Genomic DNA, 26,170 nt, shown 5'->3' with positions numbered 1-26,170 from the left:
GCTCTCCAAATCTCAAGAGCTAGACTCCCAACATGATTGCTTTCTCAAAAATTGAAGAGGCACCGTTCTTCGAATCTCGAGAGCCAGATCCCCGACAGGATTGCTTGTTCGAAAACCGAATAGGCACCGTTCTTTGAACTTCGAGAGCTAGATTTCCTTGGATAAAGCTTGTCTGCAATCTTCACACGCAACATCAGCTTTTCAGATACCACAGACCACTTTTTCAAAGTACTATGACAAAGTTAAAACACGTGAATCTTGCAGCTCCCACTACATTGCTATGACCGAGAAGGGTAAAGGAATAGCGTTACCACTCACTGTTTGGACAATTCCTATATATGTCAACCTTCATCCTCCACAGCCAGGCATACCTGTAAATAAAAAAAATGCTCAACTTTTCCTCACATCCGAGAGGGCACTCTCAGCAGAGTCTCTCGAAATACTCAGCTTTTTCCCCCCCGATAATACCTCTGCAAATGAGCCACATCAGAGCAAGAGTATCTCATATCATCAGGGTTAAAAGCAAGAGTATCTCATATCATGCTTTTTCCCTGTCTTTTCCTTTGCCCTTGTTCTTACCTGCAAGACAAGGAGAAAGAGAGCAATCAGTCAGCACTTGGAATCAAGCTTCCAGTCAAGAACTGACTGCTTGTAACCATTTGCCTGACTACTTACCTGACATTGCTTTTGAGTACTCATCTTCAACATCTTATGCTTCTAGAGAATATACCACATCTTCCTGAAGAACAGATAGGGCAAGTGAGAAGAATACAAGGAAACATGTGGAGACAAGCGTAACAGAACATGTGCCGATACATCCACTACTTTGTCAACAGCAAAAGTATCCCATATCATCAGGGTTGAATGTACTCTAGATTTGATAGACTTGTTTTGACCTTTAAATTCTTGAGTCGGCCTTATACTCTGGAGGAAACCGGAAAACCCTCCAGCCTAGTTTAAGAATAAGCCTGTGGAAAGTTACTTCTTCAAAAGCAAAAGTATCTCATATAATCTCTTCTACATTTGCTTCTCCTTATCCTTGTTGCTGTTTACGACACAAGGAGAAGGAGAACAATCAACCGGAAGCCGAAGTCGAACCTCCGATCCAGGTTGCTTGCTTGGAAGTCTGATTGCTTACCTTGTCTGTTACCTCATTTGGTAAATCTCCTAACTCGGTGACTTGGGGGACTCATACTATATGGTTTGTATCGCACTTGACCAAGCCCAAAACTACAAGTAAGCTTCAAGTGAAATTGATACATTACCTTGTGCATCTTCATCGGTTAAAGATACCACCCCTGGATGGAGGAAAAGTACTTCTAGAGAAGATGCCACATCTACATATGAGACAGATAAGGCAAGTGAAAATGATACCACACTTCGGTACTTAGAAGTTTCGTGATTACTCATGGCTTGGATCTTACAAGTCCCCAACCAAGGAGCTTCCCTCACTCGGGAACTTAGGGGAGCACTATTTATACCATACTTGACCAATCCCGAAACTATTGAGCACCGGTCAACGTTATACCGTCAAGGACCCAGAAGAGTTTCCCTCCAACCAGGAGGCCAATCACAGCGCGACACATGTTGACATTAGAAGCCAATCATAGCGCGACATGTGTCAACATCAGAAGCCAATCACAACACGACACGTGTCAATGTCAGAATGAAACTAGAAACTATCTTCTATAAATAGAGATCATTCTCTCACAATATTTCCTAATGTCATTTGTACTAAATCATTCACTAGTACTCACAAAATGAGAGCTTGAACCTATGTACTTGTGTAAACCCTTCACAATTAATGAGAACTCCTATACTCCGTGTATGTAGCCAATCTGGGTGAACCACGTACATCTTGTGTTTGCTTCCCTGTCTCTATCCATTTACATACTTATCCACACTAGTGATCGGAGCAATCTAGCGAAGGTCATAAACTTAACACTTTCTGTTGTAACAAAGTCCTCATTGATTTTGTGCATCAACAAGCCGAGTTCCATGTCCTAAAGTACCTTATCGTGAAGAGTATGAAATATGTAAATACGCACTATGTACACCGTACTTACGACGTAGATAACATAAACACTATATCACTATGCACACGTCATGCAAATGATATCATGTACATACAATGCACATGTCAAGCACATAAAATATATACTATATGCACATGACAAGAACATAAAATATTCACTATATACACATATTATGCATAAAACTGAAGATTGGGCAGCGAGTTGCTTCTACCATTTATAAGACACCATTTATGCCATGCTATTCGTATAATGGATACAATTACAACATAATCCACAAGGATCACATATATCCAAAAGATTGCAATGTGCACATTACACATCTCACAATGTCAAATTTGTCAACCAAATTAATCATATCATATGTAATGACAGTAGTGTGTACTTTACAATTCACAAAGTCAAAGTGTATACGTGTAAACCAAAACATTGGCATAAGGCTGATGCAACAACCCCAATATGTTTGCCTTAACCATATAGTAAAAGACGATGATGGATAGTTAGATATCGAACCCAATTGAGTAAACAACAACAGCCACTTTGATAACTTTGTCGAAATCCACTCTCAGAAATGTAATATCATCAATCTCAACATGAAAAAACTCAAATATTTGACTTCGAATCCTTACCAAGCCAATTAATGACTATCAATGTTTGTAGAGTTGTTGGAGGATATCATGAACCAACAAACTTCCCTATTAGTGATGGATTTCAGATCCCTGGATAGTAAAATACTTTGGTCAACACACGATTCGTATGTAAAACTAACACAATTCATATGTAAAACAAACACATTCATATGTAACAACTAACACAAACATCGATCTATTCAAAGTAAACCACCATAATGGGCAACAGTATTCCTTACAAAGTATGAAAAGGTTCACTTACATTTCTTATGACAAACCCTCTTTAGACAGAGCTTCCTTTGTCAATCTCGTTACGTAGTACCAACGGCGAAATACCATTTAACAATGTCTTACTTAAGAGGTCATCAAGTTCTCTTCTTCAGACTTGCAAGTTATCAAAATCAGTAGCAACCACAATATAACTGCAATGTGAAAAAAGGGACAAATTCAATAGAACATAAAGTTGGTTTTGAAAGATACAACATCTTATGGAAGACTGTCAATCGTACCACTGCATATGTAAACAAAAGACTAACAATTCTAGTGTCTCACCAGCAATAACTACAATGTTTGGAAGAAAAAAAACATTCAAATCATATGCCTACAAAATGTACAAGTAAGCAGAAACATACACAATAAAGGAAACTGCATGGCAATATCTTTCATGCATGATTCACAACTTTATTGTTGACATTCCCTTTTCTTACTTTCTTCATCCAACATGTACACAAAAGAGATTGCCTCAAGTAAGATAATTGTGCCAACGCAAATGCCTTAAGTACGATAATTATGCATTCCATGTGCATATCGTGTGCAATTTCTTACATATTGTACTAAAACTTTTGATTCACAAACTTTTTCAAACAAACACCAATTCGAGATCGAATTCACAAACATTTGAAAGTTCATAACAAAATTAACAAATATTAAGCATCAATTAAAACGCAAAACTCTAAGTTTGAAACCTAGAAATCTAAAATAACAAAACCCATAAACAAATAAAGATATACAATTCGAGCCGTCTCTTCCGCATCCCTCTTTTGTTCAACTTCCTATCTCTGCAAATTCAAAAAACCTAATTGAACAAACAAGTAATTAGTTGCAGAAATGGAGACAATGATTGAGTTAGAGAGAGAAATAGATGAGAGAGACAGACGAACCTAATAACAGTGGAAATATGGCTGCCAAAGTTTTATTGGCTGGAAAGAATGGAACTTTCCGACCAAAATGCAAAATTTGGTACAAAATTTATATCTTTAAGAATGGAACATTGATGAAAACGAGAAACCTTCACTTCGAAGCTTCACTCTCGACTTCCCTCTATTTGAAATCAGAGCTTAACCTAGAAACCCAGACCTCATAGAGCTCTCGACATCCCTATCCAGCAAATGAGAATAGTAATTAAATGAGCTGAGGATTTTTAGTATTTATATGTGGGCATTTTAGTAATTTCGGGTTCTGTGCATGGTGTGCATGCCTGGTTTGTCCTATTTATGTTCCAAGATAAAGAAATTATCCCATTTTGGGGTATTTCCCTAATAAATTTATGTGGGCAAGACCACTAATTTAAGATTGAAAAATTAATACGAAATAAGGGTCCATGAAACATCACATAGATAGAAGTAGTCCAAATGAACATAGATAAAGTAATCCAAATGAGTTGAAGAAGAAGCCTTAGAAATTTAGGTGATATGGACCCTTCTACTATGTGTTATATGATCAATTTTCCTTTTTAAATTTAATTTAATTGTTTAATATTACCAAATACCCGTGTCATGTCATCAAGTTAAAACTTTTTGTAATGAGTTGATGGAGTAGGGTAATGTGGTTAAAATAAGACATAGTAGAGCATTTGGGAAAGTTAAATTTTATGTAGAGTTGCAGCTTAAAATAAGTAAATGATTATGAAAAGTAAAAGATTTGAGATGAAGATATTTTAGTGTATTAATGACATGGAAGTAGGCTAAATGTTGGAGAGAAAAAATTTATAGATCAAATTTTATAAATTCAATGACATGGAAATTGGTGAATAAATTATTACTTAAATGTCGATTAACATGTGTATACTATTTCTTATTGGTGACACATCACTTTGTTTGCATATTTAGTTTACAAATTTAGGTGAGCATTTTTGCTCACCACCATAACTATGGTGTATGCTTACCATGAACTTAATTATCTGTCACATGTTATTTCAGCTAATTCTAGTTAACTTTCATATTAAATGTTACTTTTTCAATTTTGACCAAAGTTAAGTAAAAGGACACGTAACAAATGATTATGTGTATGATGAGCATACACCATAGTTCACATATTTAGTATACCTAGCATTACTCACCATAATAATTTGGGTAATGCTTGAGAGATTAAATTTGTAGACTAAATTTTGTAAACAAAATGCCATGGAAATTGATGATTGAATTATTACTTAAGTGTTGATTAATATGCTTATTTCCTATTGGTGACAGATCATTTGCAAATTAGTTTAAAAAAAAAAAGAAAACTAATGAAAAAGACTTGAAAATTTTGAGTAAAGTGAATAATACCATGATTTACTTTTTAGTGTAAAAATGTGATTTTTCGTTAAAGTGAATAGTACATAGAGTTTTTCGTTAAAGTTCATTTTTAAAAATTTCATCTCCCTAACATTATACAATAAAAAATAGGGAAATTTTATTTAAACCCATGTAACATCTTTCTACACCCAACTTAAATTTTAATGTTAATTGTCCATTTTAACTTATTGCATAATTAATATTGAGTACAAAAGGAAATTAATAATAAAACTCAAATTTATTAATAAACCCACACACTATAATTAAACTATAGCATCACCATTTGTTTATCCTACATTCATTCTGACTAAAGCCCTAATAGCTCTGATGGAGAAAAACAAGCTTTTCTATTGATGGATGGTGATTTTGAAGTTTTCAATCCTCCAATTAAGGTTTGACTCAATTTATAGATAATTTGTTTGTTTGCTTCATCTTTGGATTAAATTTCATATTTTTTATATTATATTGTTTTTGTTTTTCTATGCCGTCTGTCTACGCCCCAAAACACTATCATTAGAGATGAGTAGAAACAATAAACTCTATCGTTGAAAAAGAAAAGATGTGAACCTCATCAAAAGTTATAGTGACATAATGGTATGTTGCAATAGGAATTTGATATGTAACACATAGTTAAAATATTTTAAGACTTTCATCGAATGAACATAACTAAGACAAATAATAAAGATGAGAAATCCAAACAACAATTAACTTGTACAACCTGGTAGTGTGATGTTCTCCTGACTCTCGTGATGATTATCATAAGCCCTGAGGAAACAAGGTTATTTGCACATGCATTCATTTAGAAGCAGAACAGAAAGACGAATGAAAAGGGCTTTATGAGAATATTACCCCTCAACGAACATGCTTCCATCCAAATCCAAAGCATCAAGATCAAATTTTTCCGGCAAAGTGATGGATTGAATTGGAGCTTGCATTGCATTCTTTGGCAAATTCAAGTCTATGAAAGGATCTCTTGGATCCCAAGTACAGGGATGGGTTTGGTAGTAGAAAGAAAAAAAAAAGCAGCTACGGAAATGCTAGTCCTATACGGTGTATGCAATTATAGAGGGGCAAAGAACGCCTCTTTAAAAAAAGAAAACATTTAATTAGAGATGCTATTTTATAAAGAGAACTTTAATGAAAAGCTCCTGATACTGTTCACTTTAATGAAAAATCACATTTTTACACTAAAAATCAATCATGGTACTATTTACTTTACCATTTATTTTGTTCTTATCGTTAAAATTCAAAGTTTTCAAGTTATTTTCATTAGTTTTCTTTTTTATAAAAGGAATGGGTATAAAGATAACTTTACATTTTGAATTGGGATTGAGAGGCTAGTTTAGGTAATAAATTTGGGTTTAAAGAGATATTAATTCTTTAATAAAAAACAACAATATTGATGAAGAAAATAAATTGGTTGTAGAAAAAAAATTACATACTTCAAATAAAATTTCCCTAAAAAATATTTACACACTTTGTGTGGGCATGTAAGCTAATTTCAATTGAATGCACCCGAATAAATGAAGAACAAAAGCCCAGCAAGCAAACGAGCTTACCCCAGCCCCCAAGCCAAGAGCCACTCTAAAACCCTGTGTGAGGAGAGCTAAGAACGGTGGCGCAGATTCCGCACCAAAGCAAAGCAAAAGAAAGCACAGGAAATGGGTAACAAGAAGCGGTTCAAGAACCATAAGTCTCACCGTGACCGGGGGCAATCTAGTCGGACCCATCACCATCTTATCACCATCTTCCACAGTCTGACGAATCCCTACCATTTGATCAAGGTCTCCAATTTATTTTCCATTTTTTCACGCAAGGTGTTTGATATAATTCCTGCTGTGGAGGCATTGGGTTTTGATTTTTCATTTTTTTGGTTGGTTACTGCAGTTACTGAAGAGGAGCCAACAGCAACAGGTCCCAAAATCCAGCTTGCAATTTGGGTATGCATTTCTTTGCTTTTTCTTTCAACTTCCATTTTCTCTTCATATCGGTGTGCTTTTCTGTCTCTGATTTACCTCATAATATTCGTCTTCAATTGTTATTTTTGGTTATACTTCAACTGTAATGTCTTGTGGTCATGTTTAAAAGGTGTATAAATCTACTGCAGTTGCCATTTAATGTCGATTAATTTGTTTGAGATAATGTCCGACAGCCGGTCCCAAGCCCGGATAAAGGAGGAGGGGGAGGGCGTCAGGTAGTCGACAGCCGGCACTCCATGATCACGTCGAATCCTTATGAAAAGATAATGTCCGAATCCTGTGGCCTTACTCTGTCCATCTGAAATGAACTTTTGCAATGGCATCCTCAATTTCAATCCATTCTGTGATCCTCAAATCAATTGGTGTTGTTTTGTTGATTCAGGATTTTGGCCAATGTGATGCAAAAAGATGCACAGGACGCAAGCTTTCAAGATTTGGCTTTTTGAAGGTAAGTGTCCGGTTATTTTTTTCCTTTTGAATCACTTCTTGGCTTTTAGATTTTTATTTTACCAGGGTTTCTTTCCAACTATCTATTCAATCAGAATTTTGGCTGTAGGATCCCTACTTTATGTAAATGTAACTGGTGCATTGAAATTTTTGTTAGATATTATGGATACAACTTTTTTCAATCATAAAAGGGAAGTATTTAAATGGAAAATAGGTCTAGTTTGCATGTTTTAGGTGAAAAGGAAGGATGCTGACTGTAAACAATAAGTCTTTTGTAGAAGCTCCATCTTATGTATGTTGAGTATTTCCTGCATAGCATTGAAGGTTATCGATCTTTTTCCCTGGTTAAGTATTCCTAGTTGGTATTATGAGCACCTTGAGCATATTCGCAACCAAATATGTGAAGATTGCCTTTAACTCTTGATGTATTAAACTATCTATAATGCTGTGAAGTGTATTGGGTTACAGTTATGACACAATGGAAGTACATATTATTTAAATGTTGGAAACTTGTTGGGACAAATAAAATTGTGTCATAGACTCATAGTACTAAATGCAATTTCCCTAAGCTGTAAAACCTAGATCATGGAATTTAAGATTTATTAGATGGTTTCACTCTTGCAATTTCTTTAGTGTTAATATTCATACTAATTCTTGCAGGAATTGTGTGTCAATAATGGTTTTGGAGGCATTGTTTTGAGGTACTTTAAGAAATTATCTTGTTTTACCTTACCATACCAATGATATTATTATTAATTAATTTTTTTAATAATGTCGTGTTGCATTGTGTTAGTTTTATATCAGTATCTAGCTGCGCTGGAATATTATACAGGAAAAATTACATACATTATATTCCAAAAACCAAGCAAGCATCACTTGATCTTTCTGATGATGTAATGGGTGTTGTTGAATCATTATAGCCTTCTGCATTCGCCTCAAATTATTAGTTTTGCTTCATCTGCATGTACACCCCAAATATCTGAGATCTAAAGAGTGAGCGTTTCAGTTTTTGAAGAAATTTTCCTCCGGATCTTGGCAGATGGGGGAGGTGGGCAAGGTGATTGAAATGTAGAAACTTTGGGTTTAGCGGAGTTTTAGGAGAGTCTCTTGTTATAGTTCTAATGGAAATCTGTAGTAGCACCTTTGTTCCTTCTGTTTAACAGTTTATATATTTAAATGACATTCATTATTTCATGGTTCATTATAAAAACATATATAAATTCTTTTGTTCCTTTCATTAAACAGTTATGCATTTGAATTGACATTACTGCTTCATGGTTCATATATGGATTCTTTTACTAATGTTATTTCCCATTTCTGCAGTCCAGTTGGGACGCTTTGTGTCTCAAGAGAAGATTATAGTTTAATCCAGCAAAAAGGATTAGCTGTTGTGGATTGCTCTGGGGCACGCTTGGATGATGTACCATTTGTGAAGCTTTGTTGCACTGCTCCTTGCCTCTGTAAGAGCTTTGGTTCTTCAATCAATTAGCTTGCATAGAGCATGTTATTTATAGTATGATTTGTGGCTACAAACAACGAGGAGTGTCCAACATGTCCATTAAAGGAATTATATATGCGGTACCAAAACATTAAATATGAAATACATGTGATATGCCAAAGATAGTTTCAAATGCACAACTGGATGGATGCTTAGTTTTTATATGTAGTTATGTACTCTTATATGAACAAAAGTTGGAAAGAGTCTGTGAGATTACATATGGTGATAAATTTAAGTGTGTGTAAGCCTCTAAAGTCTCTCACCCACACTTATTCTCTGTGTCTGTATAGATGAAAATGAAATTAAATATTCCTTTGGAGTATCAAAAATAAATACATACATTAATAAAATACAAATAGACTGCCCTAGTAAAATATGAAACTGAAAATACTGACTGTTACTAACTGGGAAAGAAGGATTGAACAAATTCAAAAAGAATTTCTCAGTTTCTAACTAAAGTAGTTATATCTTTTCATTTATTTGTCTGGCTTTTTGCTATATAATTTCTAAAACATAACTGGGGGTAGCTTCAAATCAGAGACCGTTATGTGCCATTTTAAAAATGCCATCAGAATTGCGGAAGTGGGTGTGACATGGAGCTCTCTCAGGATAAGATAATTTCCATGTGGTCATTCCGTGTAGATATTAATTTTAGTGGATGGGGTTGTAACGGTATTGAAATGCAACCTATTACTGCTGTGGTTTTACCAATCGCATATGGTTAGCAACACTAGAATATTCTAAACAGAGACACGGGTGGGCGAAGATAGCTCACAGAGCTGATATGCATTGCTTCCAGGCTGAGCAACCTTGTTTAATTAAATTTCATTTATCTAGTATGATAAATCATCTCTTTGCCAGTAGTCTAAATTGATAGCAACCTTGTTTATCATTTTTATATTCTGCTGCTTGTTATAATCATGTTATATGGTGTGATGAATGATTGAGTGTACTTTTGCAATTAGCACATGCATGAAGTTAAGTTTCTGTGTTCAACAGTTTTCTTCTTACTAGCTCCCTAACATTTACAAATTATATAATTGGCAGTGCCTTGGTTTGTAGCAGCAAATCCAGTAAATTATGGTCAACCCTGTCAACTATCTTGTGTGGAGGCATTATCTGCAGCTCTGTTCATATGGTACTAGAATCTCTTTTCATTACCATGAAGAGTGAGAGGTTTTGTCTACCACTGATGCCTTTTTGGTCTTTAATTACACCAGTGCAATCTCTTCTGTCTACTACTTTCACAAATTCTAAAATAAAATTATTAAAGGTCTATCTGCTCAAAAAAAAAAAAAAAAATAAATTATTAAAGGTATATCTGCTCAAAAAAAATATTATTAAAGGTTCTATGACTTTTAGGTTTTTCATAGAGTAACTGAATTATCACGTAATTGTCAATTTGCTCTCTGATCTACTTTTCAACCAATTAACCCGAATAAAAATGGCCAACTTAGGATTTGGTGTCAATTTTACAAACTTCCATCCAATTTTCCTTTAACAACTGTCGTGTGCCAACACATGTTCTCTTATTAACGATTTATTTAAATTTAAACAGAATACATTTTCAACCATTAAAGCTAAAAACTACAAAGAAAACTAACCCTCAATTCCCTGAAGCCCTTCTCGTCCCCCTTCATGCACCACCACACACACACACTCGAGCACCTGCCCATCGACTTTCAGCTACGGTGATGGTCTGCGGTGACTGCGTCATTTCTCCTCGTTTCACATATGTTTTTCTTTGTTTTTTTGGCTTCATGATATTTTAACTGTAGAGAATAGAGAACTTTTCTCTCTGGTTTAGATTGATTTGATGTGTACAAGAAGTCGTGAAGAGGCTGATAGGAGTCACTTTTTTATGGTTGTGGGGTTGGGGGGGGAGGGGGGCTGAGGCATGGAGGTGTGGCCTTACTTTTATCAAGTTCTTGAATAGAGAATTAAAAGTTTACCGGTGAGGTTCAAATTGGTCATTTTTATATGGTTCATGTAGGCGTAAATTGATAACTACGTGATAGTTGATGGGGGGTAAATGACAGCTTACTCTTTCCCATAATAATGACTGTTGGGTGACAGTACAGCCCAAACCTCATCCTACTTGATAATCAAGACTTAAGCTTTGGAGCTCTTTTCCTCCTCCCAAGTCTTTTGTAGGCTCCAAAGGATTGTTTCATTTTTATGAAATTCTTTGCTGTGGACCTCTCTCTCTATTTGGGTCAACAGTTTGATATGTTGCTGCCAGACATTCAGTTGCCTATTTTCCTTAATGTTTCTTTTATATGATTTTATAGTGGCGAAGAAGAAACTGCAAATTTGTTGCTTGGAAAGTTCAAATGGGGTCATGCTTTCCTGTCCCTCAATAGGTATGCGGTTATGTTTTATTGGGTGTTGTATTTAGTTTTGCATAATATGTTCATCAGAAATCATACTCCAGGTAAGAAATTAATGCTGTCAGTTGAAACCCATAGCTGACCCAGAAAATGTTCAACCAATCCATGAAATGATGTCTAGCCTTCGATGACATGCATCTAGCATACTTTGGTCATGGTTGATTATGAAAAACAATCTAAGCTAAATAAATTTCCTTTTTATTTTTTGAACTCTCAGATTGATCTAGGTTGTTATTCTCGTCATATTTTCCTCCTCAGTCTCTGGCCTTACAGTTTCGGAGGATTTAGCTAATGATTTCTAGGGACAAGGTAATTTATGACTGAAGTCAAATTAAAAAGGAAAGTTCCATACAATTCTGGATTGACTAGTCGAATGTGGCTGAAATTTCACTATTTCCAACGTTCAAGTAATGACCACCCTGGTATCATGGTATCTTAGTAATCACCAGACTTTTTACTGAAGGATATATTGAGATTACACTGAATCTATATCAGAATGCACAATTATTCTTGACTTTTATGTCTCTGACACTATTTCGACCATTGGCATCGATGCAGGGAACTTCTGAAGGCATACTCCAAATGTGAAAACAGTGCTGAAATAATTTCAGTCCAAAATGATTGGCTTTCACAAAACAGTCAGGTTCCCAAGGCTCCTAGAGAAGTAAAAGGTACTTTTGACTTTTAAAAACAGAAAGTAAATTCTTTTTACAAGATCTGATCTGTTGTTTTGACTCATGAGTCATGTCCCATAAGATTTCAGGAGCATTTCATTTGAATGCTGCTTGTCAGCCTATTCATTTTAATACAGTATTGGGGTGGTGGTTGATGAAGGGCGCCCCCTACCTTTTGTTTGGCACATACAGAGACCTGACCAACCAACCTACAGTGGACCCTCTCCTTTGCACAGGAGGAGGTGGTCTTGTCTAGTTTGGTAAACATTGTTTAAATTTGTTATCACGTTTTGTAACCGAGATAGTAGTAAGATTATATGCATTTACTCCTCGGTGTAATTATTTTTATCTGGGCAACAATTGAGGGTGCCAATTTGCTTAAATGTCTTCATCAAGGTGTTTTCCATTTCAATTAAACGGAGATGATATCTGTTCAAAGAGCATCTTTGTGGAGAAAAGTATGCTAATCTCAGCGTATGTTAGTTTTCTGCTGTTACAGGAGGAGGAGCAGACCTGTCCTCTCTCAGTGACGGTGCGGAGGGCTCTTGTGATTCCAACGACGGGCTTCCACCACTGGAAAGGAATATGAATCACTTAGACATGCAGGAAAGTGATGAAGAAGGTGAGTAACAAATAATGATGTTATGTTTAATCACCTTGCGATTTTGGCAATTTCATATCTTTTAGAAACACATTTCTTGTTTATATTGCTCGAGGGACATTTTCTTTTTCCTTTTATGTATATTATTCGGTTTGCGGTAGTCCACTGGTGTTATAGCACGTATACCTATTTATTAAATTTATACCTTAGATCCATGAAATATCGACCTTTAATCTCATATTATTGCATGTCGATTACAAACTAGCTATTGGCATGTAGTTGTCACACTTGAGAGAGGCATTTCAAATAATGCATAAGGTAGCTCTCAAATTAGCAGCTCAGTGATTCAGTGACCATAATTCGTACCTAAAAAGTGCACCAGTGCCGTTAGCTTGGATTAGCTTCAAGGTGATGAGGCACAAGTCCCGCTTTGTGAACCAGATCAATTCACAACCTATGAAATAGGTTGGTCCCTCAAGGTCTTTGACCCCTTGATTTGCCACTCCATGGAGTGACAACTCATTGACCAATTGGCCACTGGAGGCCAATTTATCCACATGCTCCGGGTGGCCAGAGCACGATGTTCTAAAAACAGCAAGATGTGCCTCATTAAAGCATCAATCCTAGCACATCGGGGCTTGGGATAGGATGTTAACGCTTATTCTCTTTCTTCGGTTGCTAATTGAACACCATTAGTTGCCATATCCTGTACACAACAATGCAAGCATTCAACACAACCAAATTCAACAATTAATACCCTTACAACCATCTGTCATTTAGTAATACGGTCTAGTGATATTCCTTTTCACTTGTAAGTAGAGGTCTTAGGTTCGATTCTTGCTAAGGGTGAATTTAAACCACTTTATTGCTAGGCTATTGTGAGACTAAGCCCTACCTCCTCCCCCATAGTGTAGATAATGTCTTTTGTCAGAAAAAATATATATATATATATCCGTCAACAATCTGTCAACAAGTTTTCATAACCGTACATTTACCATGAACAGATAACGACTTAAGCAAAATCAAGTCAATTCATAAGATTAAACAAGATTTCACCAACAAAAATCAATCTCAACACTACAACCTAAAAAATATCCAACAACATAGCCCTTTCACAACCCGTCAACGATACTTCATAAATTCACAACGCACCCAACGGCACTGATGGTCTAGTCAAGTGGTGCAACATTTCAACAAATACACAAGGAAATACTAAAGACGGTGCATCATCGGCTCCGAGATTGCATCCCTCTATGTATTTATTTTGTTTCTGCTTTTACAAACATTCATGACGAGCAGAAATTCTATGATTCTTTTGGTCTCTTCCTTGCCAGATAGCGTTCTCTCGCTGCAGCCAAATCATCTGCACTTATTTTATGGTGGTTAGTACTCGGTCAGTTTTCTGGCGGCTGTTCAACTGACGATTTTTCCTGTGCTGATGCAATTGAAGCTTGCTTTTCATCAGAGAGCTCATCACTACGTTTAGACTTGGTTAAAGTTTCCTCTTGATGTCCCTCTATCACCCCGAGTGACTCCAACGGCACTGATGCTGCAGCTATTTCTCTGTCTTCAAGTTTGTCTGGCTTGCCTGATTCGGTCTGCTTTTCTAGATGCACCTCTCTCACACTGGAAGACCCCAATGGCTCCAATGCTACAGCATTTGGTCCATCTCTATCGTCATGTTTATCTGGCCTGCTTAACTCCTCCTGCGTCTCTAGCTTCCTGGACTTCACATCTTCTGCACCAAAAGCAACATTTCTTTGAAGGTTGAAGTAAAAATCAGTCAAGTCTTTCTTCTTGGTAACATCATCTTTCTCCTCCCGAAGTTGACGCAGTCGATCTTCCTCCGCCCATTTGGCTTGCTCTGCAAGTTTCCTTTTGTAAGCACCTGTGACAAAGCGTTCCTTATCTGCATAGAGGTGATCCTCTTGGTTTCGCTCTTTCTGTAGTTTGCTCTCATATATTATCTCCTGCTCTCGCTTTCGTTCTTCTGCTTTTCTCTATATACCAGGAATATACCTTGCCATTCTCTCTTGGCGATCTTGAACCTGAGGTTGGATGGCTTTCTGTTTCATCTCATCATAAACTCCATCGTAGTCGAACACTGACTGGTCCTGCTCCAGGGCCTTCCTCTGTTGCTCCTCAATATCTTTCAGAGACTTGTTCTTGGAAGCCTGCCGACTTATTTCCTTCTCAACATCATTGTCATTGTTGTCATCGCCAAAACCCCGAGGTTTAGGGAGAGGAGGCCTCGTCGGCTGCTTCTTCTGCTGCCCCCTTAGGTTCAACCCGTACTTAATCATTCTTCGTCTCGTCTTCTTCTTTTTCCTGTGATGCTCTGCTTCCAAATTCATCCGCAAAAAGGCAGTTAGTTTCAATTACTTTTGTAGGAGGTATGTTGGAGAATCAGTTATCCAGGGATTTAAATAGATGTACAAGCACACACAGACGCAATATTCCAAATCACATACAGATTCTAATAGCTTCCCCAATTCTAAAATGTCAAGATCAACTGTGCAGTAAATATCTTGCGTAAATCCGATCATGGAAACTGTTTTTTATGAGTTAACTCGCAACAGTAAATTATAAAAGACATCATATAAGATTTACGAGTTAAACGAAAACAATACCTCCTCGAAATCTTTTCTTTTCTTCTTTTCATTCACTCAAATTTCCCAAGATTTATGAGTAACTGAAGTTGAGCAAGGGTAAGAAAACCACATAGCTTATGCATACTCGTAACAATGTCAATGCACCAGAAGAATACCTGAATGGCTACTTATTTGGGGCGAATAAACAGAAAAGAAAATTATAACAAATAGACGAAGGGCAAGAGGGATTCGAAAACTTAGATATTAAGTCTACTTGGGTTTCACGAGATAATAAGAGCTATAGCTTGATGATCATCTTCTATCTCTTGACCGGACTGGTCTCGTCCCATCTGGTTTGGCTGACTTAGACAAAGGGTATCCTTCCGGGAAGGAATCCCAAAATCCCGCGGAAAAGAATTCACTCCGGGGGGGTATTCAAAAAGGGGAGCCGCGGGTTCTTGCTTTAGTTTCTTTCTTGCGCACTCAACCATCCAAGCAACTTCCACTACGATAGAACCCGACAATAAGTTTACGAAGGCTTCGAGTAGTGCAGGATAATCCGAATCAATAGAATCAGGAGTTGTTCGGATGATTGCCCCTGCTGGGAATCGATGCATGCCAAACGGGACTTCTTCACTGACAACTCCCAAGCACGCAATTCATCAAATAACACAATCAAATCGATTAAAACCACCTCAAATTCATAAAAAAGTAAAAAAAAAATTGACAGAAGATAATACAAGTGACTTATTCCGATCAAATAATACGAAGTAAATAAAACCAACTTTGACCTGTATAGTAAAAATGATAGTAAACTAAGTCAGTCGAATAAACTTCGCGTTGGGCAAAAACATAAAAATAACACTAGTCCCAGAATCTGCAGAAATGCTTCCATAAAAATATACCCAAAGAAGGAAAGATAACGTAGTAAAAATTATAATGCAATTTCGGCAATCATACAATACGAAACCCTCAACTCAAAATTTTGTGCAAATCCTGAAATCGAACGAAACAAAAGGGCGTACCTTTGCTGCTGAAGATAACACAATTATTATCTAACGAAACAGAGAAACCATAAAAGCACGAAACCTAAACCCTAGTTGCCTAAACGCATTGCAGGGGAACGAAAATGTAAAGTAAGGAGACTTGCAAGAATTTATGCTTGACCGGCAGCCGCGGCGAAAGAATCAAAAGGCCCACAAAAAATGGGGAGTGGTCAATTGAAAACCCTAAGTTGACAACACAAAACCCACCACTGGAGAAAGCACCAGCATCTATGACGAAGCAAACCCAAAAAACAGATGACAAAGCTTAATCTGAATAGAGCTTCTCCGAATTGGAAGAAAGAGAACCAGCTGGAGTCGGTGTTCGTTGTTTCCTGAAAACAACCATAAAAATAAAAAGAGAGAGAGAGAGAGAGAGAGAGAGAGAGAGAGAGAGAGAGAGAGAATGTAAAAACAAGAAAAATGCTTTCTTCCTTAATTTCTCTTTTGATTTGGGAAATTTGGGGGTTTTCTCAGAATTTAGGATTTCTAGAGTTCTTTCCTCTCTATCTATTTTGCTCACCACAAATTACAGCATCACCTATTTATTATTGTTAAATGAGTTTAAATTTTGAGATTCTTGTAGTGAATATACACAAATCTTAAAATTCAAACTCATCTAATAATGATAAATATGATTGTGAGATTACCACTAATTGAGGGTGGTGGGCAAAATGCACTCATTTTGCTCTAGTATTTTTTTATTTCTTTCTATTTTGCTTGGGATCCAATTGGATAGGTAATGAGGCACTTAGGCTCATTAGGCCCGTCAAGAGAAGACGGAGAGACTTTTTGTTGCAACTAACTTTAAGAGTCACGATCTCATCAACGCATTACGATGTGCTACGCGCAACTTATATATTTTAAATGTATTTATATGCATGCATTGCTTCAATATTTTTTTTTCTGGGTAAATTATACAAAACTACCCCAACTATTGGGTCATTAACAGTTTCGTACCTCGTATTTAAAAAGTTTCAATGTCATACCTCATCTACGAATTTGTTGCAATGTCATACCTTCCGTCAATTTGTCTGTTAATTCTCTATTAAATGGTGACGTAGCTTGAAGCAGGACCCACTCTTTATTAAAAAATTAAATAAATATTAAAAAATCATTAAAAAATTAATTTTTTTTAATTCTCAAAAAAAAAGATTTGGGGGACCCACCCATCCACCCGTGTCCCCCCTTTCTTCTTCTTATTCTTCTGTTCTTCCCCCGCCCTCTTATCCCACCTAAAAACCATATCCCATCCCTGCAACCCTCGACCCTTTCCCTACCCACGCCAACATCTCTCCCCCCAGACCTACCACTTCATTCTCTTTTTCTTCTTCTTCTTCTTCTGTTTTTCCCCATCCACCCGTGTCCCCCCCCCCGACCCCCAACCTTCCTTCGCCACCCTATCGTCGCCCTCTTTTCCTCCATCTCCACCTCCTTCCATCTCACCCATGGATCCCCCTTCCCTTCGTCGATCTACACTCGGACGCGTGAAACTGCTACGTCGACCCGAACCCAGACAGGGTGTTTGTCGGGTCAGGCTTGTTCAAGAGCGGCGACCTGGCAAAGTGGGCAAGGTTTATTGTGCAGGCAGTGACGCACTCTCGGGACCCGGATGTGTAGGCGGAGGTAAGCTGCAGATTGGAGGATGAGATGGTGGGGTTTAAGGTACTGTTTGGATGGATTAGTGGGTTTAAGGGACTATTTGGGTGGATTGTTGATGTGGTGTTCCTCGTCGGCGTGGATATGGGAAAGAGAGGGCGGCGGTGGGGTGGTGAAGGAAGGTTGGGGGTGGGGGGGGGGACACAGGTGGGTAGGGGTGGGCACTTGGAACCGAAAACCGAAATCGAAACACGAATCGAATCAAACCGCACCAAACGGTTTGGTTTTGCGGTTTTGAAACGGTTTCGGTTTCAAAACCGAACCGCGGCACACAAAACGGTTTGGTTTCGGTTTTGGGTTTTCAAAACTGCACCGAAACCGAAACCGCACCATATAATAAATAAATGTTATATAATTTATATTTTAAACTTTTCAACTAGGTTATAACTTATAAGTTTGGTTTGCGGTGGGTTTGCACTTCGACTCCATTGCTTCTGCTTGCATCTCTACTTCTGCCTTTGCGACTGCGAGTCTGCAACCTCAACTCTGATGTTTGGGTGTTGTTTTTTTATGCAGTTTAGCTGCATTATTTTTTGGTGCAATTTTGTGCAGTTTTTGGTGCTGTTTTGCTACTGTTTTTTATGCAGTTTTGCTGCATTTTTTTGGGTGCAGTTATGTGCAGTTTTGGTGCTGTTTTTTATGCAATTTTGCTGCATTTTTTTTTTGGGCTGTTTTGACTCTTTTTTGCTGCAATTTTACTGCATATTCATTAATTAATATACGAGGAAAATAAGACCGTCTTATGTATAAATAGGTGTATATTTTAAATTGTACATTTTTTTTCTCAAAAACCAAACCGAAACTGTTTGAAACTGCACCGCACCGAACCGAACGGTTTGGTTCCATTTCGGTTTTGGCTTCAAAACCGCACCGCACCGCACCGCAAAATGTTTCGGTTTCGGTTGTGGTTTCACTTGAAACCGCACCGCGCCCACCCCTACAGGTGGGTGGGGAAGAATAGAAATAGAAGAAAGGGGGGGACATGGGTGGACGGGTGGGTCCCCCAATTTTTTTTTTTGAGAATTAAAATTTTTTAATTTTTTAATATTTAATTAATTTTTAATAAAGAGTGGGTCCGCTTCAAGCCACATCAGCATTTAACAGAGAATTAACAGACAAACTGACGGAAGGTATGACATTGCAACAAATTCGTAGATGAGGTATGACATTGAAACTTTTTAAAGACGAGGTACGAAACTGTTAATGACCCAATAGTTGAGGTAGTTTTATGCAATTTACCCTTTTTTTATGACAAAAAGAAAGTCAAATATTTGAAGTAAATAAATAATATTAGACCATGCTAGAAGAAACCCCTCATAAACCAAACAAAGCAGCTAAATCCACATAATAAAATCGATCTTTCAATTTCCATCTACATTCTATTGAATTTACATTAAGAATAGAGAAAATAATATTTAATAAATAACTGATTGAATTACATTATTGTTAGCCCATTGTGAGGCTAAGTCCACCTCCTCCCCCTTGGTGCAGATAACATCTTTTGTTATAAAAAAAATGATCATTTGCCAACTACTTGAATCACATTATTATATGCGTGCGAAAAACCTTTTTTTTTTTAATTTAATTTAATTTTTTATAACTTGCACTACATGCCTCTTAAGTGTTTAAAAACAGAGAAAATAATACAATTGATTAAATCACATTATTGTGCACGTGCAAAAGACATTTTTTATCATTGGCGGTACGCGTCTTTTAAGATGTTTTGAACGTGTTTAAAAATAGGGAAAATAATAATTAATAAACAACTTATTGAATCATATTATTGTTAGCTCATTGTGAGGCTAAACCCACCATCCCTTCCCTTAGTGTAGATAATATTGTTTGTTCGAAAAAAAATAAACAATCATTTGACAACTAATTCAATCACATTATTATGCATGTGTGAAAGATATTTTTTTTTATAACCGGCATTACGCGCCTCTGAAGATGTTTTGAACGTGTTTAAAAATAGAGAAAATAATATTTAATAAACAACTGATTGGATTACATTGTTGCTAGCTTATTGTGAGGCTAAACCCACTCTCCCTTCCCTTAGTGTAGATAATATTGTTTGTTCGAAAAAAAATAAACAATCATTTGACAACTAATTTAATCACATTATTATGTGCGTGCAAAATTTTTTTTTTTTTTATAAACGGCACTACGCGCTTCTTAAGATGTTTTGAACGTGTTTAAAAATAGAGAAAATAATATTTAATAAACAACTGATTGAATCACATTATTGCTAGCCTATTGTGAGGTACTAAATAATTAAAAAAAAATATTGTACAAAAATAATTAATTATTAAAAATACTGTTTATATGATGAAAATGCCCCTACATTCTTTTGGGTTGCTTTTGAACTTTTTTGTTTGGAGGGCATTTTTGTCCAAATAGTTTTGGTGAAGTGGTGACCCCAAAATGGGGCTGCTGGCTTTATATTTGCAAGCCTATTGTGAGGTACTAATTAAAAAAAAACACTGTACAAAAAAAATTAATTATTAAAAAAATATTGTTTATATGACGAAAATACTCTTGCATTATTTGATGCATTATTTTGGATTGCTTGTGAACTTTTTTGTTTTGACAGCATTTTTGTCCAAAATTTTTTAGTAAAGCCGTGACCCAAAAATGGGTCTGCCGGCTTTATATATAAAGATGATACGTGGTTGTTGATTAGTATTATTTTGATATTCATAAGAAAATTTTCTTCGGTGCAAACCAGTATGAATACTTGTGGTTCTGTTTGTAAATAAACAGAATATGAAAAGGAAAAAAATGTATAAAAGTTAATCGGTCATCAAATGCAAGTGACACTTGCAAACTCTGTTGGTCTCTCTCCTTATCTTTTGGCTTCTCTCCTTTATCCCCTTGCTCATAATATATAAAGTGGATCTATCGAAGACTCATCATGTTTTTTAGTATATCGATATTTTTACATTAAGGGAATTGAGAGTTTGACTAAGCCACACAAAGGGCAACCTAATTTGGTATCAAATTCGCTATCCACGAGATTCAAACCTTAAACCTCTCACTTCCAAGTGCAAATGAATATTACCAAACCGTAGTATTGAATGACATCAAAGACTCATCACTTGTTGCAATCAGAGAAAATAATTAGGACTATCGCTTGGAAGTTGATAGTCGTAATCGTCGTTAAATTGTTGTAACGCCCATAGTTGTCGAGATGAAGTTTTTTTTTTTTGTTTGAACAAATAATATTATATTCTTTTTGTTTGAACAAATGATATTATCTACACTAAAGGAGAGAGTGGAGTGGACCTCACAAGGGGCTAGCAATAATGTGATTCAAATTCGTTTTTGGCGAGAATCGAATCTATGACCTTTCACTTACAAGTGAAGAAGAATACTACTAGACCGTAGTATTAAATGGCGTTATCAAGATGAAGTTAAGGTAAATACAATTATTTATTGACCATGATGAATTGAACTATATTATGCGTTAAAATAAATAATTTATATTTGTTACGGTTGAATGATATGCAATGTTGGTTGGAAAATTTAACATTATTATTATTATTATATTAAATTTATTAATTAAATGAAAATTAGAAGTGGTGTGTTTTGGTAGAAAGATATGTGTCTTCAAATGAAAAGTTGCAACTTTTGACATTTCATAAATAGTCACATGTCTTCCAAAGAGATATCTAAAAATTTTATAAATAGGGAAGCCCCTCATAAGCATTGAACAACTTCTACATTGACATATCCATACACATAATTTACTATTGTTAGAGAGTTATGTAGTGTTCCATTGAGTTCATATGGGAGAGTATTTGTTGAAATATCCCACATCGACCGTATCTATGAGAAAAGAAGTATTTAAATTACCTAACTCCACTCTAACTAATATCGAGATCTTTTGTGAAAAAACCCAACACTTGATGGAATGTGCAAGTAGTAATTACCAAGTCAGGGATAATATCAGTGTTGTTGGAAGTGGGTCTTTACCCCTGTATCTAATAATTCTACAGGGTATCAGAGCCAAGGAGAGGGCCCGTATTGCCAAGTGATGGGTGGGTCCCCTTGGCCCTACACGATGGTGGTGGGTCCCTTGGCCCTGCGTGTAGGATGAGTCCCATTGGCTCCACGTGGTTGTCAATGTGTGGATCTCCCACGTGTGACCCACAAATTGGGTCCCATGCAAGGAGGCATGTTGAAATATGTCGCATTGACCGTATCTATGAGAAAATAAGTGTTTAAATTACCTAACTCCACTTTAACTAACATCGAGGTCTTTTCTAAACCACACACCCGACGAAATGTGCATGTGTTAATTATCAAGTTGGGGACAATATCGGTTATCTCTGATAATTATACATTATTCAACACAATCATAGTTTATTAGAGCCTTATGATTTGCAGTGCTAGTATTACAAGTATGTGGTCACTCTATTTTGGGAGACAAGTGCCGATCAACCATGAGCACCATAGTGGAGCGTAAACTTGTCTTAAGGACAGTGTCTAACATTTGTCTAGACCGTATTTACAGGTCTTTCTAATCCATTATGTTTATTTAACATTGGTTATTCATGTGCATGCATTAATATAATATACAATTGTATGAATTATTTCTTGATTTTCCATGTGATTTAGTATTGTAATTAGATATTATTTTTCCAACAATGTCATGATGCGTAGACGAATCACAATTAAATCGTAAAAAGAAGCATAATTCACATGACTCATATTGCCGAAGCATAATTTATATTGTCTATGGTCTTATAATTTATGTTTGTAGGCAATTGTCATTGATCTGAATTAAATCTGTAGTCATATTAATGATCACTTGTAGTGGTTTATTCCGATGAATTCTTTTTCTTGTTGTAAAGTCAACCGAACGTGTAAAGATGTAGACAAGAGGAGCCGAACTGAGAAATATTGCCATAAGTTTTATTGAAGATGTGGTGTTATAAGCGTTTGAAGTTATAGCATCACGTTGTTAATGGGACGCGGTATTGTTACATGTCTAGTTTTAGGGCGTGACACAAGGCATTTGCGGACAGTGTGGTGAAACAAGATTTGAGAGGATTTTAAAAGATTTTGTTAAGTGATAGATTTTAAAGGAGTATGTAGAATTCTAAGTTCATAAGTGTTTGACCATACTTGACCAATCGCGAAACTACCAAACATCGATCAACGTCATACCTTTAAGGACACATTGAGGGGTTCATGCTGAGGCACCCCTGCCGAAGCACAAGAGTTTCCCTCCAACCAAGAAGCCAATCACAGCACTACACATGTCAATGTTAGAATAAAGCTCATAGAGTCCCACATCGACCGCGGACAAAAGCTGGAGACTCTTCTCAACTATAAAAGAAGACCGTTCTCCTACAATTAATTCCTAATATCATTATTGTACTTAAACTAGTCATTAGAACCCACTAATGATGATTATGCTTAAACTTATGTATTTGTGTAAACCTTTCACTATTAATGAGAACTCATCTACTTCGTGGACATAGCCAGACTTAGGGTCAACCACATACATCTTGTATTTGCTTCCCTATCTCTATCTCTTTACATATTATCATCACTAGGTGATCGAAGCAACCAAGCGAAGGTTACAAACTTGACACTTTACGTTGTTTCAAAGTCTCACTGATTTTGTGCATCAACATTTGGTGTCGTCTGTGGGAAGCGAAACTTATTCTTACTTTCACCAACTTCGTCAAGCTAGTTTCCATTGTTCATACACTCCTTTGACCAGGCATCCTTCTCTAACATGAGGAGCGAAAGAAGCCACACCATACAAAACGACACTCCCCTCGTGCCTAGTGTGAGGCAGCAAATGAAGGAATAAAAGAAGTTTGCTCTTTAAGCTAAAGTCGAAGAGCTGGAGGCTCATAACAACAAGATAGCAATAAAGAATGAGATATTCCAAGAGCAATATGAGAAGCACTTCGAGATGCTCCACGAGGCTAGGCATACTCAATCACACGAGCCTATTACCCTTATGGACGTCAACCATCACCTGGGTGCCCCTCAATGCGAGGGGGTCACTGGTCTTCAACATGGATATTCCTGATAAGGAGCAAGTGATTCATCAATGTGTTGATCAACGTGAAACTTTTTTCAACCAAGCTGCTTTGACCTGAAGCAGGAGAAGTGGAAGAATCAAAGGCTATTTATTGCAATTGTCGAGACTTCCTGAGGCAACTTCGAGAAAACCGCATCCACATAAGCTCAAAGATCAATGACCTAAGGGTTTCCGAAAGACTTGGTCCTCTAGCACGGCCCAGACCAAATACTAATCTGGGGAATGAGCGACAAGTCCTGGAGGAACATGAGGATGTAGGAGACTTAAAAGGCTACCAACAGGTATGCCCTATAAGCCAGTACGGTGAATTTAAGGAAAGACCACATGTTCTTGATCAAACTTCCCTACTTCCAATAGGTGATGGAAACTTACGAAGGAATGCTAAAGTAGTATATGACTCCACTCAGGACCATCTTATCATGTAGCTTATTGAGGAAGTAAACAAGTTGAAGGTCGAACGTCAGGCCGAGATACCTGACTGGAATAAACCAAGCAAATACGAAGCAAAAGCTGGCTTTACAACTATATACCAGAATGAAAGATTCGATTGAACACCTTAACTTCTTTGAATTCACCATGGCAAACCAGATGCATACTGATGAAGAACGATGTCTTTTTTTCCTTTCCACCCTCTCTGGTGGAGCCCTGAATTGATATTGCCATCTTTCACCTAAAACGGTAGATTCCTTTGAGGAGCTAAGGAAACTGTTTGTCTTTTAACACATTTTCTAGACCGATTGCTTGCACTCTGCAGACGACTTGTACATTATTCACCAGAAGCCAGATGAGTCACTATGTAGTATGCCAGCCACTTCAGCCACGAGTATTGCGCTGAGGCAGATGACAAGTCTACCTTTAAGGCTTTCACGGTAGGCCTATGTGACTGTTTCTTCAAATACATAATCAATGCCAACAGTTGGAAGATTTACTCTGAGGTGATAGCGCAGACTTATAACCATGCATCCGTGAAGTAAGGACATATCAAGGAAAACCCTTATCAACAAATAGGAAGTGAGAGCTAAATCCAACTAAGTGAGAAAACCCCAACCTTCCAAACAGCTGTTGCATCTCTCCCTGCCTTACTTAGCGCATCGCCAGGACAACAGACATATCAATCTCAGGGCAAGACGAAGGATTTCCATCCTTAACAGTCTCATTTTAATAAGCAGAGTAAGGGGCACTATCAGGATAACCAAAGTTATCACTACGATAATGCCCGCCCTCAGGCAGTCAGTGCAGTGGACCAAGTACAGGTCAAGATAGGTTTTTCCTCAAGGTATGAGACATACACACTTTTGAATGCCACATGCACAACCATTTACCATAGTATAGCTCACTTGATACCAAAACTAAAGCTGAGGCAACTAGATTATAAGTCCACAAAGAACACGAGCGTGTTTTGTTGCTACCATAAGTATAACGGTCATGATAGCGAGAAGTTTATCACCCTCCATGACCATATCGAAGCTTTGGCATGTGAAGGGAAAATTGATCAATTCCTTGTTCACCCTCAAAGGGATAACCGTAACCAACGCCAGGTGAACGTGATATACTCTATCATTAGTGGTACACCCTTATCTGAATTTTCCAACAGAGCCATGAAAAATAGTAAACAAACTTTGAGGTATGCTCACCAAGTGTTTATATGGAATACATCAGGGGAGGTAAATATCAAAAGCTTGACTGGGATTCGATATGCTTCTACCTTGAGGAAGAACGAGACATCATCCACCCCCCATTAATTGTGGAGGCTCACATATCAGGGCACTTAATGTAGTTGAACACTTGCTCGATTACTCAATTTCTCCCCTGATAAACTTTTCTGGTGATATTGTGCAACCTTTAGGGAGCATACACCTATCATTCACCATTGGTACAAGCCCTTACATAACTGCTATTACCACTGACTTCCTAGTGGTTGATTGCCTAACGGCATATAATGTCATCTTTGGACGCACATGTATCAATGATCTCAAGGCCATGGTATCCACACATATGATGTTGATGAAG

The 26,170-nt window shown here is 37.0% G+C and overlaps 2 pseudogenes; one reads left to right on the top strand and one right to left on the bottom strand.

The window, feature by feature from the left end:
- The first annotated feature begins 6,717 nt into the window (after positions 1-6,717).
- LOC126622454 (uncharacterized) lies at positions 6,718-13,026 on the top strand (annotated as a pseudogene).
- An 890-nt stretch (positions 13,027-13,916) lies between these two features.
- Positions 13,917-16,955, bottom strand: LOC126622445 (uncharacterized; annotated as a pseudogene).
- Positions 16,956-26,170: the final 9,215 nt, after the last annotated feature.

This window comes from Malus sylvestris, chromosome 1 (genome assembly GCF_916048215.2).
Source record: "Malus sylvestris chromosome 1, drMalSylv7.2, whole genome shotgun sequence".
NCBI classification, from domain to species: Eukaryota; Viridiplantae; Streptophyta; class Magnoliopsida; order Rosales; family Rosaceae; genus Malus; species Malus sylvestris.
Note: the sequence above shows the minus strand (reverse complement) of the source record. Positions and strands in the feature narration are given on the sequence as shown.